Raw genomic sequence first — 12,378 nt, 5'->3', positions numbered from 1 at the left:
CAATCGAAAGTTTACCGAATTAAAAATATATATAATGTATTTGCATGACACCGAAAACCAAATATATGAAGCAAACTATTTGTAAAGTCAAACAGTTTCCTAATGATAATATAGCTGCCAATTTTAAAGAAAGTAATTTGACACCGACACTTACCTGTCAACAAAACAGCGTGGTTAGCAACCAACAACAAATAACGTAGAGTGAAGTAAGAGGTAGAGCGTTGGCAAGTTTGAAAGAACAAGACTAATATGGCATTTGCTACAAATACAATCAAATCACTGCTATGTAATCACGCGAAAACCAACTTACTTTCTTAATATTTCTAAACTTTAATTCTTTCAATTATGAAGTTAAGGAGTGTCAAAAAACGCCTTTCTGTGATGTTTACACAAATTTTACTCATTATAGCCATATTGTTACGCCAAAAACTCTTGTCTTAACTCATAGGGTAGCAAAGCCTGGTTCAATTTCCGTCAGTAGTAGCCCCCGTAAGAGAAAAAAACACTCACTCACCCCAGGACCATGTAAGGCAAGTGCAAATCTCTGTGCTAATATTCAGATAGTATAACACAGTGTTTTTGTGATGACTGTATAATTCGTCCACCAAATCATTAAATTATCATGTGATCTAATTAATATAAACCAAATCTTGCCCACAAGGAAAAGTGCGATGTAGGAAATGTGTGTTGGGTCCTTCACAGTGTCGTGCACTGCCTTAAAAAGTGGGTGGTGAGGTGATAAAATTCCCCCCCCCCCAAAAAAAAAAACGTCATTATTAGGCGATTTAAGACAAAAAAATCAATAATATACAAAAAGTTTTATTTTTAATATCAATACTTCAGTAATTTGACCATGTTGTTTGGTGTAAATTTTAAACATACAAGTGTTGACAATTTTCCAATTTCTCCAATTGAAAAAGTAAGTTTTAAATATATTTACGTTTAACCCATTTTCAATAGTGCTAATAGTCCCAAAAGCAGAAATAGTATACTTTTAGCATATAATAATTGACGTCGACCCAAGTGTCTCCTCGGCTCCTTCAGGCCGTTATGCCTCGTCAACGTCCTCTCTTGCATTACTAGTGCAACCTGAGTGCAGTGACTACAAACAGGGACGCACCCACGTGCGCCCTGGAACGTCCAAAGGCGATCTTGTGTCTTGTAAATAATTTCTAATATCCTATATTTATTGTTACTATTTTACATTGTAAAAATTCACGAGTGTCTACATTTTTATTAATAATTTATAATGTCCTTTTCTTTTAATACTTTGCATTTAGAGAGTTCTGTATATAATTTAAGTGCTTATGCTGTGTCATTGTCATGTAGATCGGCAAGCCTGGCCCGCTGCGCGAGTCGCGTCTTCCCCGCCGGCCCACTTCCCCTTCCCCTCCTCCGCAGCCCGCGCGTAGCGGCGTGCGGACGGCGGAGCACGGAGTCTCAGTCAGTCGTCTGCTGGGAGTCGCACGGGGCGGACCTGCTTCGTTCCGCTCCGCGAGAAGTAGCACGGGGTCCGGGTCGCAGCGTGGATGAAACGTTTGTCTACCAACGTGGTCATCCAGGCTGTGACAGGATTCCTCGCGATAAACCTCGTTAAGAAGATCACGTCTTTATAACTTCACCATTCACTCCGCTCGAGAGGCACGCAGTGCACGTCTGGACTTTCCTACGCTCTTAATCTGTATGTATTGTTATAGATTCGTATGCGCATACGTTACGAGTCACGTACGTGCTACGAAGCACTGCTGAACTGTCGTAACCGGTACGATTCGCTACGGGACAGCATTCACTGTTCCGCCGGTTCTCATTTTGTCTCCAAGTGTTTGCTTCCGGGAGTCCGGGTCGCAGCAGAGGACGCTAGTTTCGCGACGTGCCGGCCAGGCTGCGACAGGATTCTTCACGGAATAAAGGAGCTCGTGAAAACGGACTGCATCGTATTATCCTTGTTACCATCTACCATTCCTTCCACATACGCAAAGTTCCCTCCCGGACCCTTACTTTCCGGTCCCGGCCACGTTGGCCTGAACTCACTTTCTCACCGACGAGAGCTACACTGGCAAATCAGGTCAGTTCAACACAGGAAATTAGGGACCATAGGCCGAGGGATGTCATAATATTCTTCAATAAAATAAATTTATTTTAAACTAACTAACTAACCAACTAAACATTCTTCACTGTACTTATTTTTAAATATTACAATGAAAATATTTCATGGATGATACCACAAAATAAGATATAAATAAAATTTATTTTTGCAGAAGAACTGTATACATAAACTGAGAAATTTTTTCAGTGCAGGCGATGTGCCTTAATAGCGGCAAATTGCTCTATAACTGTATTGAAAGATGGGTTGCGAGCAATGTCACTTTCTATTGAGAGTATTGCCAGTCCAGATAATCGTTCTTGGACAATGGTGGATCGCAAGTAGTTTTTGATGAGTTTCAGCTTGCTGAAACTTCTTGCGCATGAGGCTATTGAAATTGGAATAGTCAATAACAATTTATATGCCGTAAATGATTCTGTGAAAGCTTCCTGCAAGTCATTGTTTACAATTATTTGAATAAATCTTTGGGTTTAGATTTTGGTGGAAGTTTGTCAGCCAGGATTTTTCTTAAAGAAAGAATCTCGGAATAGAGGCCACTGTCCAAGTCCTGCTCGTGATGTCTCGTCAGCTGTTCACAGGATTTCTGTAAACCATTGCTACTTAGTTTCATGAGTCGGCAGGGATACATGAATGAAAACATGTTTGCTACATCTCTAAGGCCTTCAAATCTTTCTGAAAGGCTTGCAATGATCCTGTCCAACATTCTGTTGTAGATATTAACTTCGAAAGCTTTATTCTTGTCTGGAATTGGCTCATCTTTAGTTAACTCATCCAAAAATGATACCTTTCTTCTTTGTCGTTTTTCGGAGAGTTGCACAGATACTCCCAATTTACTTGCAAGTTGTATGGCTTCATCCATGAAACTACTGAACTCATTTGCTCTCATATTCTGTATATTCTTGGTCTAAGACTGGAGAAGATCAGCTGCAGTCAAAATATCACAATCTGCCTTTTGCAAGTATTTGCTTGTTATATTCAGCAACGTTAGAATGTTTTCCCATATAACAAGCATCACAATGAAATCAAATTTTGATATATGACTCAAAAGACCATCACAGTCACATTTCTCACTGACATCTATACTTTCTGACTTGATGCACTTGAGAACATCAATGATTTTTGGCAGGGCTTTTCGGAGATTGCGAATTGGAGCAAGTCGGCCTTCCCAACGTGTGGTGCAGACTTGCTTAACTATGACTAACCTTTTTGGCAGGCTATTGTCTTGTTGATTTTCAGGTATTTCATAATTTGTGTTTTGCAATATATCTTCAGTTGGGTCATATTCATGAATTATTTCAGAAGCCATAGCTGGGTCTGAAGCTTTTATGAGCATTTCCCACCGATGGTTACTTGAAGAGAAGAATGTGTACAACTTCTGTACTACTCCAAAGAAAGTTACTATCTCAGGATCAACTTTAACCGAATCTGCTGTGACGAGATTAAGAGTGTGGGGTGCACAGTTAACATAAACAGCCAACGGATTTGGTTTTTTGATACGTGCTTGTACTCCAGAAGAATAGGCCTTCATTACTGATGCACCATCATAGCTTTGCCCTCTACAGTTAGCAATATCCAGTCCCAGATTTTCCAAGAAAGAGAGCATTTTAACCACGAAGTCAGTGGCTCTTGCTTCATCTCCTGGTATACAGATAAATCTGAGGAATGACTCGGTGACTTTAACTTGGTCATCAATTTGGACATAACGAATTATGAAGGATAACTGATCAGTGTGGGAAGTGTCAGTGGTTGTGAAGTCCCTGCTGCGAACTGTCCTGAGACTCGCTCTGATTTGCCCACGTAGCTCCAGTCGGAGATAGAGTGGAGTTCAGGCCAACGTGGCCGGGACCGTGGAACATGGGACCAGGAGGGAAATTTACGTAGGTAGAAGGAATGGTAGATGGCAACAAGGAGAAGATGATGCTGACCGTTTTCACGAGCTCCTTTATTCCGTTAAAAGCCCTGTCGCAGCCTGGCCAGTATGTTGCAGGACGAGCGTTCTCTCTTACCGCGACCCGGACTCCCGGAAATGCACTCTCGATAACGAAACGCGACTCGAAGTGGTCGCGGATGCAGTACCGTGACGTATTGTACTGGTTAGGAAAGTTCAGATGCGCAAAGTAGTGCCCACGCGGCCTGGTACGTCTGCGGAGATAGTTCTGTGACGACAAGTACTGGCTAAGAAAGTTCAGCAGCTCAAAGAAGTATATACGCGGCCTGTTACGTCTGCGGAGATAGTTCTGTGACGAAATGTACTGACTAAGAAAGTTCAGCAGTGCAACGAATTCTGACACGGCTCGACACGACTGCGGTGGCAGTCCCGTAATGAATTATTCTGATAGCGAACAATGTTGCCGTGCTACACGCGTCTCGAGCGGAGCGGAGCGAGCCCATGTCTGATCGGCTCCAAGTCTGGCTAGCAACTGCCCTCCTCCGCCCATCCACGCGCCGGAGCTCGCGGGACGCAGAGGAGGGGGAGGGGAAATAGGCCGGCGTGGGAGAGACTCGTCTCGCGGCGGGCCAGGTTGCGGTTTACATTACTAAGCATAGCACTCGAAAGAAATCACATAATTATTTAAGAAACGACATTACAAGTTATTGAATGGTAACTGATAAAACGTAAACACAATTAATTAGTTAAGAATTAAATGTCAAGTTAAGTATTTGTACAATATTTAGACACAATATTTAAGACTGGAGAGTTCTGTTAAGTTACAAATTATATTCAATCGTGGAGGCTCGTGATGAATTAAAATGTACATAAGAAGTATGAATATTTACAAACACAATGATGTCTACTGACGTGCTATGGTGCACGCGGGTGCGTCCCTGATCGTAAACACTTCACTTACGCAAGAGAGGATGCTGACGAGGCATAACGCCCTGAAGGAGCCGGGGAGTTTTATCTACCATAACAGAGTAATATCTTGCATTTTTGATAGCATCCATGATAGCCTGTTGATCTTGTTTGTCAAGAAGAACTATTAACTCATTCTGAATTCTGTTGCTGATATATTTTACTCCTTCCTTCTTGTTTATGTGGTTATGTAAAACCGGATCATATTTAGCTAGCAAGTTCACTAGAGCCAAGAAATTCCCACTGTGTCTTTGGCCAATTTGTTCAACTGACCCACGAAATGCCATATTATGTGCAGAAAGAAGCAGAATTACATCAATGATTCGTTTTAAAATATCTTTCCTCAACCTCGTGTTCATATTGTTGCTGTAGATCACGATCAATTAAGGTATTGCTACCGACCATTTTCTAAGAAATCAGAGCATTTCTATGCAAAGACGATTTTTCATGTTTTGCCACCTTGTCATGTATCTTACGCCAGTTACAAACACCTACTCTGCTAAATGCTGGATCGTAGTTAGGATCACTAGTTTTGGAGAACAGCCAGCAACAGAAACAATAAAGTCTGTCATGTTTCACTGAGTAATTGATCCAGCTACGAGCTATTTCTTTGCCAGTTTTTGGATGCCTTTTTTGGTAAATAGCAGGGGTAAAATGGCCTCCATACTTATTTTTGGGAAACTGACATTGGTCCTTTGTTGGCTGACAAGGCCCTACTTTGAGTAGAAATTTCTTGGTCTCAAAATTAAGTTCACTGCCAGATCTGCCACCATAATATATTGGATCACTTGGCCACTTTTGACTGAGCATATTTTCAAGTTCTGTGTCGTTGCCTGTCTCATTAGTTTGGTTCGGTAGAAAGTCTATTAGTAGATACTTTTGGAGATGAATCCAAATTCATCAGAAAGGTCAACGGAGTATCATCTTGACCTGCACAATTCCTTAATGAGTTATCTAGATTTTTTTCAAGGTAAGTTGTTTCCCTGAAATAAAATAAAATTGATAAAAATTGAACAATTAACAATGAACATGTTTCGTATAAACAAAAATCCTGAAACAATACTTACACAGAAATGAGCCCAGATTTCCCAGTAATTGAACTGCTTGCTAGTTCTGGTATTGTAGATACTTTTACTGCTTCAGAAAAACCTTTGGAACTCTTCAATGTTTTTATTTGTGGGAAGTCTGTTAAAGTTTGAGCTGGATCAAAATCCCTCACAGAGATCAAAGGAGTATAATCTTGAACTGCGCAATTCCTTAATGAGTTATCAAAAAAAATTTCAAGAGAAGTTGATTCCCTGAAATAAATTCAAATTGATAAAAATTGAACAATTTACAATGAACATGTTTCGTATAAACAAAAATCCTGAAACAATACTTACACAGAAATGAGCCCAGATTGCCCAGTATATGAACTGCTTGTTTGTTTCGGTATTGAAGTTGGAGATATTTCTTCAGATAAATTCTCAGAACTTCTTACATGACTTTGTAACAACTTTTCACTTACAATTGAACCTGAAGTTTTCACATATGTAGATGTAGATGGAGCAGGGCCTGTGCCTGGATTTAAAAATTTTAGCAAAGAAGCTCGTTGTATTTTATCTTCTTCGTCGTGCAGTCGCTTTTGCCGCTTTCGCTGAGCTCCAGAAAGTTTAGCATATTTCCGCTTTGCAAGAGGGTGTGAGTCCATATCCGTAAAATTAGGTAATTTACGATACTGATGCAATCATTGTGTAACACATATACTACATATACATACTTTCCGAGCCAATAAAAATAAGTTACTTTCTAAAATGTGACGTGTCCCGGCAACAGCGTCGGGTGATGGAGAGGCATGAGGTGGGGCGACAGGCCCACTGGTAGGCTGGCAACTGCTCCTTGACTCACAGATATTGGTCTAACCTGCCCTTTAGCTGGGCCAGGAGTAGAGGAAGGGGGCATTAGGTGGAGCCTTAGAGCGAGCACCCGAAGACCGCTCCAAGGATAGGGGAAGTGGGGGATCTAGAGCGAGCACCCAAGGGCCGCTCCAGAAGAAGGAGGAGGAGGAGGAGGAGGAGGAGGGGTGAGGTAAGCAGAAAGCAATCAACCAATTTCCAACTATCTGCTTTATTTCCCCCAGATTTCTCTTGGGTAGGGATTTCTGGCTAGGCACATTTCGACCTAGCTTATATACAGCTCCTTCAGACATTGGTCACTGACAAAGTGACAATCTTTCCCCAATACAGAAAAACAGGCCATCCTGTGCCCTCCCCAGTAATTCACACACTAGGATATTATTTACTTATAACATATATCGCACTGACACACATTTTATATGATCCAGTCATTAATAAATCCATATGCACTGCTATAACCGTTCAAAAGATGCGTGCTGCCATCTATGATATGTTCGCGGCACCACTCTTAGCCTATATCCCATGGCTGGTGTAGAGAAGCCTGTTGGGATACAGCTTTCTTTGCGAGGCGGCCATGTTGGTTGCAGAGAGAGGAGGCCGAGGGCAAATGCAGGACATGACAAATGTTTAGGCAACATAGATTTTTTAATATAAAAATATAAACTCATCAATGTTTATTTTAATATCAAATTGTATAATCATGATTGTTTGATTGAGATATTGAGATGGGTCAGGTGAATGTTGTCATTTATTTATTATTTAATTTTATAATTGAGCCACGAATACTTCAACTCTGATGGCCTAAGCTTTTATTTTTTGGTACGTTGATTTCGCATTTACATAATATTATGTACCTATCTCAAAAACGTATTTTTGCGAATTAGTAGCCAACGTTTTTTAATGTTTCATGTAATCTCGATGCCATTAAGAAAATATTGTTCAATTTTAATGCATCTGTTTTTAAGATATGAAAATCAGCACTCGAACAGTTAATTATAATACAAGTAACTAGAGCTGTACTGATTCACAAATTTTTGCCGATACGCCGATATGCCGATACACACATACAGATGTTGCCGATACGCCTATTCCGAACCGATACAAGGGACAACACTTTTTTCCCCCGCCACATGATCGTACAGCACCACAAATTACACATGCTTTACTTTAATTATATTGCATAATTTCATACAGTTTTTTTTATTTTAAATTTTGTTTGGACGTATTTGTGGTAACTTAAGTTAGTGCATTGCCATCCTAATTTTGTTTACATTAACCTTTGGCTTGGCCTACTACAAACCAAAATTAGGTGTAACTTCTGTGCAAGCACCATACTCTAATTTTGTAGAATAAACAGTTTCTTAAAATACTTTTAAATATCCTCTCTCACATAAATAATATTCAAACCATGTATAACTGAGAAGCAATAATAAGAAACATCTGTCTATTTAACTGTCCAAAACAATAATGGTGCACCTAAATGTGAAGACAAATGAATAGCAACTTACGAAGAATTATAGAAGATTTGCCATAACTACAGCACAAAACCCAATATTTACCTTAAGATAATTATCTTAAAAAGAACAAGATTCTGTGAAAATACCGCAATTACGACAGAAGCATGATAAGCTACCACATTTGCACTATAGTTTGACTTGTCCCGGCAACAGCGTCCAGTGCTGGAGTGCTGTGAGATGGGGTGAAAGACCCCCTGGGCGTAGTGTGCTCACACGTTGTCACAGAACAGCTCCTGCAGGCAGGTAGTGCCCAATGCTGAGAGGGGCTACGGAGGGGAGGGGGTCAGGTAAGGAACGAGAAAGGGTATCAGTTGGAGCCCTAGAGCGAGCTCCCGAAGGCCGCTCCAAGGGGGTGGAGAAGTAGGAATCCTAGAGTGGGCTCCCACAGGCCGCTCCAGGGGAAGGGAATCTAGAGTGAGCTCCCGAGGGCCACTCCAGGGGAGGGGAATCTAAGGCGAGCTCCCGAAGGAAGTTCCAGAGGGAGGAGGGAGAAGGGAAGAGATTCTAGAGCAAGCTCCCAAAGGCTGATTCAGAGGAAGGAGGAGAGCATGAGCCATGAGCCATGAGCCATGAGCCATGAGCCATGAGCCATGAGCCATGAGCCATGAGCCATGAGCCATGAGCCATGAGCCATGAGCCATGAGCCATGAGCCATGAGCCATATTCCTGAGTTATCTCCCCCAGATTTCTCTGGGGTAGAGATCTCTAGCTAGGTAAATTTATACCTAGCTTAAATACAACTTCTCCACACAATGGTTACTGATACAAGCATTACACATTATACAACAGGTCATCAGTTGTCCCCCCAGTAACCCACAATCAAGAACACTATTTAGTTATTACGAATACATAGCACTGACAAGCATATTACACGGTACATTAATTATAAAACATATACACACTGTAATAAATGTCAATAATGCTTGATGCCATCTAGGTTTGGGTTGCGGTACCACTCGTCGCCTATACCCCAAGGTTTGCGTAGAGAAGCCTGTGGGATACTGCGTTCTTTGCGAGGCGGCCATGTTGGTTTCAGAGGGAGGAGCATGTAGCACTCGTACCGGGAGGCCGAGGCCAAACGCAGGACACGACAAGTTACCGTGACACCGAGATGTATAATGGGTTAATTACACGTTGTATGTTCTTTGTTCTATGTTAATTTCTACTTGTGGATTTCCATTATCTTTTTAATTTAAGTTTTAAACTTGAAATGAGTTATTAAAAAACTTCCCGGTCAAGTATTTTTTTCCGCAGCTATGATTTGAACAAATAATTATTTTTTTATATATATCTTTACCGTGATGGTAGTTATTTATTTATGATGCATTAAAATTAAAAAAAAACATTACTGATAAAAAAAATTTATATTTTGATAATAAAAGCTGGCACATGTATCTAAGAAATAATGCCAGTTGAAAGAATGCAGTATTATTATGAAAAGTGAAAAGGGTACTCGTAGATTTTTAGGTTATGGCTGACACTTTCGTTTTTCAGTAATATCAGCCGAAAATTAACAAGCGTATCGGAAATCGTCAGAAACGCCGATTCAACTAAATATCGGCAAAATCGGCTTCTGCCGATTCGTATTGGTACAGCTCTACAAGTAACTACAATAATAATTTATGTTTCAATATTCCATTATGCATTTTGACCGAAGATATTGACGCCGCCGTCAGTGCTCCCTCTGAGAGCACAGGCCGTTATGTGTCCTCAACACCTGATAAGTGCCGCGCCCCGAACGCGCCCGTGCGCGCAACGTAGTGCAGTGCCCCGAACGCGCCCGTGCGCGCAACGTAGTGCAGTGCCCCGAACGGCGTGACGTCAGTCACGGCCTCCTACGTGTGCAAAGCGCCCGGCCGGGTGTGGCACTGCGCAAGGGTATTGTTTATTCATGCATTTGATAATATAAACAGAAACTAATAAATCTAAAGCCATCAATAATCAATGTTAATTTAATAATCATGTTATAAAGGGTTATAATTCACAAAACTGGCCGAAGTCATCTTCCCACGCTCCGCAGTTTTCTCGCGGAATTTCCCCCCTCCCTGGCCCCGGCGGCCAGGGAGGTTAGTCAGTCGCCATCCAGCACTCGCCCGGGCCGGCAGCCCACGCACGGGGAGCCTTCAACTTTCGCGCCAACATCCTGTAATCTGCAATAGGTAAATATAGTCAAACCGTTTTATATCAGCTCCCCGGTCGGCCCAAATCGGCCGTTAGCGACCTCGCACGGTATATTAATAAAATGCATATCCCATCCAGGGATTTTTATATCTTACGTAATCAATTAGGTGATCCTTCGTGGCACCTGCGCCTCACGCTATAACGCCCCACCTCGGGACATAGTTCTTTGCCCACGCAGGGCGGCACTGCGCCAAACGCGACCACAAACATTCGGACGAGTCATCAACTGGGACGTGCCACGGCCACGTGTGTGATATCATACCAGATTCCACCGTGTCCGTACCCAGCTTAACGTGGCCCTCGCCACCACGCGGACTAGCCGCCTGTGCATACCCTCCTGTGCGGGACTTATCACAGTGAGTTAGGATAATGTGTTTTCATAAGTAAATTCACGGGACCTGCCGTCCTTATAGTGTAATGTGTTTTAATAAGTAAATTCACGGGACCTGCCGTCCTTATAGTGTAATGTGTTTTAATAAGTAAATTCACGGTACCTACCGCCTGTATAGTGTAATGTGTTTCCATAAGTAATTTGCGGGACCAATCGCCCACACACTTCACGTCGCGTCCGAGTACTCTCGCATAAGCCAGAACAGGTTCATCGTGCGCTACTAAATCTGCTACTAAATCAGCTCTTGCAATATTTTTACTACGTGGAATTCAAAAAATAAACAACCATTACTCAGTCAAATAATATGTTCTGAGACATATGAGAAACTCTAACATGCAAGAGGAACTTACTTCGCCTTGGTGTGTAGCAAAGCCATCCTTCTTTTGCGATAACTAGTGAGCATCCCGCATCCCACATAAAATAAATAAAGTTTGACTCCGCACAACACTTGTCGTCATCTGTTGACCAGAATCGGGACTACTTGCAACAAGTTCTTTTGTATGAGATAACTTAACTCTCGCTGATGAAATATTATAAAAATTCTATTTAAGTAATGGATCTAATTTTAAACTCTCAGTTTGCATCTGGCATTAGTCTCAGTAACTAATATGGATCCTGATACGGTGTATGTCGCTGTATCGAAATGATACAGTAATTATTGCAGCAAAGAATTTATCTTGAGAGAGAATGGAAGACAACACGAGAAGAATGATTGTGTTAAAAATCCACTACGCAATATAAGTTGTGATCGATGTAGCAAGTCGTTTACGCGGAGAGAGAAAGCTTAAAAAGACCTGATATAACTTGTAACGCCAAGCCTGCGTACAAGCTAGAGACCAACGATGGATCTACTAGTCTAAAGAAGAGTGATCTGCATTACGTCAATAATTTTCCTTGCCTTGAAAGAGATTATGTTCATGGCTCTTCCGATCTCGACAACGAACTTAAATCGAAGGACGTTCATGATTTATGGAAGATTAAAGACAAAGGAAGAATCATTAACGTGAAAAGTGTGAATACATTCAAGCCAAATTCAAGTAGATCTTCCCTACTTTGTAAAAATGCTGGACTCCTAAAAAGGAAGCATGAAGCCGATGAAGAAGCTTCGACATCAACGATATCGAATTCTTACAGTAATCTGGGTGAAGACGATGCCTTCTACGGTAATGGGGACATTGACTCTGAGGCTGATGGCAAAGGCAAAGACTGTGATGAAGCACCTAAAGCTGACAATATCGAAAACTGTGACGATGTCCTGAGACCGAAACGATGGAAACGTCGTAATAAAATAAATTATACTGATCAAGCTATTGATGAACAATTGCTCGATGTCGAAAGTTACCTTGAGGTTGGTGTTAAAACGGAAGACCCCAGAGATCATAATATTTATTATAAACATGCAGGGAAAATGAATGTAGCAGAAGAGATTGATTATA

At 41.4% G+C, this 12,378-nt stretch overlaps 1 protein-coding gene across 4 annotated transcripts in view; it reads right to left on the bottom strand.

Moving 5' to 3' along the window:
* Positions 1 to 12,378, bottom strand: part of LOC134529439 (DDB1- and CUL4-associated factor 7) — a 200,128-nt gene that overhangs the window by 142,776 nt on the left and 44,974 nt on the right. Inside the window, exon 1 of one of the 4 annotated variants that reach the window (XM_063363534.1) lies at positions 155 to 219. The exons of 1 other annotated variant lie outside the window; for it this stretch is intronic. The gene's annotated coding sequence lies outside the window, so the exon portion shown is untranslated. 2 more of the 4 variants (XM_063363540.1, XM_063363537.1) reach the window with 2 other exon arrangements.

Source organism: Bacillus rossius, chromosome 2 (assembly GCF_032445375.1).
Source record: "Bacillus rossius redtenbacheri isolate Brsri chromosome 2, Brsri_v3, whole genome shotgun sequence".
In the NCBI taxonomy this organism is placed as follows: Eukaryota; Metazoa; Arthropoda; class Insecta; order Phasmatodea; family Bacillidae; genus Bacillus; species Bacillus rossius.
The sequence above is the reverse complement of the archived record's forward strand: the minus strand, read 5'-3'. Positions and strand labels throughout refer to the sequence as shown.